We start from the raw sequence: 4816 nt of genomic DNA on the forward strand, positions 1-4816 counted from the left end.
TTTGTCTTCATCATCTGATGAAGAATCAGACACCCAATTTTCTTTCTCGGCCATCAGGCTTCACTCTCTAGGATTATACTTGTATTTGTTCTTGTAATAGTCAGCATCCTTTACCAATCATCCTCTGCATTCTTTGGAAAAATGACTAAGTTTTCCGCACCTGAAGCAGCGGAGGTCATTTTTCCTTCCATCCTTGTCCTCCTTTCTCTCGTCTCTTCTGTCCTCTCTTCTTTCTTCTCTTCCATCTCTTCTATCTTCCCTCTATTGAAATTTGGATGGCTTCCTTTCATAGGATGACTGGTACCTTACCCTCTTGAATTCTTTTCGTTCATAGGGTTTCTTGATGAACTTTTTCTGGAACTGCTTTATAATCAAGGCCAGAGATTTGGCAAAGGCTTTAATTTCATCATCTGATTCAGAAGTTTCGTCTTCAGATTCTGATTCTACCACCAGTGCTTTCTTTCCTTTCTTCTTATGTTCTCTGGTAGGAGTCTTTGATATTTCCTTTTCATCGGCAGCAAGAGCGAGAGGTCCACTGATGGATACCTTCTTCTTCATAATCTTGTTCTCTTGTGCTGCAAGCGTTCCATACAGATCATGAAGTGACTAGCCGTCTAGGTCCTGATTTGCTTGAAGGGACATAGACAGCTGAGTCCATTCATCGCCAAGACTTTTTAGGAATAAAACATTGTTTTCTTCCTTAGTTTTGGAGATGTCGTTTCGACGATATTGATTAATCAATGTGTTGAAACGATCATATGTCTTATGAATCGGTTCATCAGGAAGGGCCTTGAAGTTTGTGTATTCGTTGAGACATTGTGCTCAACGATTTTTCTTCGTTTTAGCCCTTCCTTCCAGCTGGCTTGCCAGTTCATCCCATAGTTCCTTGGCTGTAGAACATGCATCGAGGGATTGGAAGATTTCATTGGATATGGCCATGATTATCAGTCGTTTGGCCTTCTTGTCTGTTTCTACTCGTTCTATGTCATCTTCATCCCAATTCTTCTCATCCTTGGGCATATAGTAGGCAGKAATTTCAGCTGTGGTGTTTGTTYCTGGGACTCTTGGGACAAGAGTTTGTGGAATGTAAGGACCCTCCATTACAGATCGCAGGAGGTTCCTGTCCATTCCTTCCAAGAAATTCGCCATTCTTATCTTCCATTGTGGGTATTCTTCTCATTGAAGAGTTGGAGGCTTGGTGAGGGAGCCAACACTATATGCAGAATTTAGTTGGCCATTGAGAATTTTGAAGAGAGAGATTTTACGTTTTGAAGAAATTTTTTAGAGATTTTGGATGATCGTTTTGATTGGAAAAACAATCAATTGGCTCTGATACCAATTGTTGTTTCTAGATCTATCAATAACACTAATAATCGAGTTAAGAATAACCAAATTACAGTGTTTTAATGAACAAAGTGATGAACACTCGAGAATAAATTATGAACATCAAAGAAYAATCTTGAGTGTCAAAGGTTTCACTTTATTAATAGGAAAAACGTAAAAGCGACATTTAATACAATAGGCCTAATCACCTATTTATACTAGTAAGCTAAWTAGAAGATAACTATCTAGTGAGACTATTTAGCTAATCTTCTATTAACAGATAATRTTTATCTAAACTATTGATAAGCTATAATATTAAGATAAACTTGAAATCCAGCTGTCGACTTGTCATCTCCAGCTGTCTTTCATGRGATGATGAATCAACCTTATCTTCATCGTATGCCTCTGGTTGAATTGCTGAAGAAAACTCTAAGTGTTGTTGACCAGAGGGGTGATGAAGATGCTCTTTCTATTGCATCTCTGGTTATTCATTGACCCTCTGGTTGTTCTTCAGACTTAGTCAATTCTGCCTTGGTGTCTTCATCGGTCTTCTGGTTTTTCATAACTTATTGTTTTTCATTACTTTTACACTTTATGGATTATGGGGTCTAACAAGATTTCCCCCAAAATTTTCTCTTGACACCAGGTTTCTATCAGACTCAAAGCAGAACATTCCTCTCTTTCTTCCGGGTACCTAAGGGAATTAAAAACATTAAAAGTCACTTGTTGGTCTTGGACTCTCATGGTTAATTCTCCCTTTTGTAAATCTACCAAGGTTCGGCCAGTAGCTAGGAAAGGTCTCCCTAGAATGATGGGAATGTCCTTATCGGCTTCAAAGTCTAGAATGATAAAATCAGCCTGAACTAGGACATCCTCAATCTTTCCTCTGGGATAGGCTATGGACTTATCAGCTCACTGAAGAGTTACAGTTGTAGGTCTAGCTTCACCTATGCCTAGGGTATTGAAGACAGATAAAGGCATCAGGTTAATGCTAGCACCTAAGTCACATAGAGCTTTTCCTATCTCTTTTCCTCCAATTGAACAAGGGATTGTAAAACTTCCAGGATCTTTCATTTTAGGAGGAATTTTACTGGACAACAAAGCACTGCAACCTTCAATCAGAGCTACGGTCTCATATTCAGTCAACTTTTTCTTTTTACTTAAAATGTCTTTTAAAAACTTTGCATAACTTGGCATCTGCTCAATAGCTTAAACCAAGGGTATGTTTATGTGCAACTGTTTAAAAACATCAAGAAACTTTTTAAATTGTAATTCATCCTTTTGATTCCTTAATCCTTGGGGATAAGGAATATAAGGAGTGACTTGAATAGGAGACGTAGTCTTTTGAAGAGTTGGTGCTGGAATGGGTTTCAAAACTGGTCTCATAATTGGTTCTGATTCAGTTCTATCAGGGATTATAGGACTGGTCTGGTCTTTTATTGCAGGACTGTCACCAGATTGTGACACATCCACTACAACACTTTCTTTGGAACTCTGGGTTCATCAGAAAATAACAGTGGAAAATTTGATCTTTTTGGAATGGTCATACTATCTACGGGCCTGACTATGGGTTGAGGCTCACTAGTACTCTCTGAATGGTTCGCAGGAATGGTAGTCAAAAATTCTGGTACAGAGGTAACAGAATCTTGTTCTACACTTTCTTTTCAATCTCTGCTTTGGTTGGTTCTTTTTGTTCTTTTTGGGTGTTTTCTAAATAACTTTTTCCACTCCTTAAAGTAACAACCTTAACATGCTCTTTCCCTTCCCTTTGAGGTATCTCTGTATCACTAGGTAGAGAACCTACTGGTCTTTTTCTAATCTCCAAAGCCATTTGTTCCATTTGAGTTTCGAGATTTTTAATTTAAGCTTGAGTTTGGGTTATAAAACCCTTCATCATTGCTTCYAAAGAAGTAGATGACTCAGCTTGCAGTTTGGGCTTGCTTTGGAAAGAAGACTGATGATTCTGAAAATTAGCATGTTGATTATTATGATTGCCTTGATGCGCTTATGAGTGAAAATTAGATTGGCTTTGTTGTTGAAAATTGGGCTGTCCTTGCGGTTGAATATTGGACTGTCCTTGCGGCTTTTGCATTGGTGGGTTAAGAGCTGGACTATGCCAAGAAAAATTAGGATGATTTCGCCATCCTGGATTATAAGTCTGTGAAAATGGTCCAGTCTTGTTGACATAATTTACATGCTCAGGATTTCCAGGACAATGCTCAAAAGAGTGACCTTCACCACAATACACGCATTGCACTGATTGAACATTAGGACTAAAAGTATTAGCATCAGATTGCACATGTGGGCTAGATGTTAAATTTGAAATTAGCTTAGTGATCTGAGCTGTTAATGCCGAAACAACATCTACCTCATTTATTCCAGCTGTTTTCTTCAGTGGCATTGCACGTGGGTCAGACCATTGTCCGTTATTATTAGAAATCTTTTCAAGTATGTCAAAACCTTCATTATAGGTACAAGTTGTGAAAGCTCCGCCTGCAGTAGCATCAAGCATTTGTCTAGCAACGATATTTAAACCGTTGTAAAATGTCTCTAGCTGTATACAGTACGGAATGCCATGGTGAGGGCATTTTCTCAGCAGCTCTTTATACCTTTCCCATGCATCAGGAACTGCTTCATCATCCAGTTGTCTAAATGTACAAATTTCATTCCTGGATTTGGCATTCCTCATGGGTGGAAAATACTTTTTCAAAAACTTTTCTGCCATTTCATTCCATGTAGTCAGAGAGTCTGGTTGCGAAGAATTGTACCATGCTCTTGCTCGATCCCTTAATGAAAATGGAAAAAGTTTTAGCCTCAGAGCATCGTCTGAAACATCAGGTTTTAAACCAGCGTACTGGCCATTTGTTTGAAGCATTTGAAGCATCAGTGTTTTAAGTGAAAAATGGGTGGCACCAATGGTAGGTTTACGTATTCCTATGTGCAGTTGAGTTAAGTTAGGAATAGCATACGCCATAATGCCACCATTTTTAGCATTTGCAAGACGAAAGATGTTTTGAGCCTCATCATCATGTGGAATATTTGGTTCATTTCTAATTATACCTTCTCCGTCAATAATCACATTTTCAGCCATCGTTTCAGAGTTTAAAGCTCGAAGAGCTCTTTGCACTCTTCTTCATTGTCTGAAAGTTTGTTCAATATCCGGATCAAGTGGAAAAAAATTCACCGTGCGACAGCCTTGGCATACACGGTGTGTTCACAAAAAGATGGTAGAAAAACTAACTTTTATAAATTTTACTTTTTTAAAAAGAAAAACTTCAGCGTGCTATCCCCGGCAACGGCACCAAAAACTTGCTCGTTGGTTTATTCAACCTTAGATTTCAACACAAAAATAGAACTCGGCGCAAGTATACACCTTGAACAACTGTCATCTCGTAAAAAGTAATAATGGTATAAGTAACAGATATCGTTCCCACAGAGATAGCTTGTAAAGTTATTTCAAAAGTCTAGTTTATAAAAATTAATTTCAGATGGC

The 4816-nt window shown here is 38.3% G+C and overlaps 1 non-coding gene across 1 annotated transcript; it reads left to right on the forward strand.

Annotated features, from left to right (window-relative positions):
- The first annotated feature begins 3893 nt into the window (after nt 1-3893).
- Nucleotides 3894-4000, forward strand: LOC112504592. Its single transcript, XR_003068223.1, has one exon. It is a non-coding gene; the product is annotated as a small nucleolar RNA R71 (small nucleolar RNA).
- The last annotated feature ends 816 nt before the right edge of the window (nt 4001-4816 follow it).

Source organism: Cynara cardunculus, unplaced genomic scaffold (assembly GCF_001531365.2).
Source record: "Cynara cardunculus var. scolymus isolate 2C unplaced genomic scaffold, CcrdV1 Un_Scaffold_6114, whole genome shotgun sequence".
NCBI classification, from domain to species: Eukaryota; Viridiplantae; Streptophyta; class Magnoliopsida; order Asterales; family Asteraceae; genus Cynara; species Cynara cardunculus.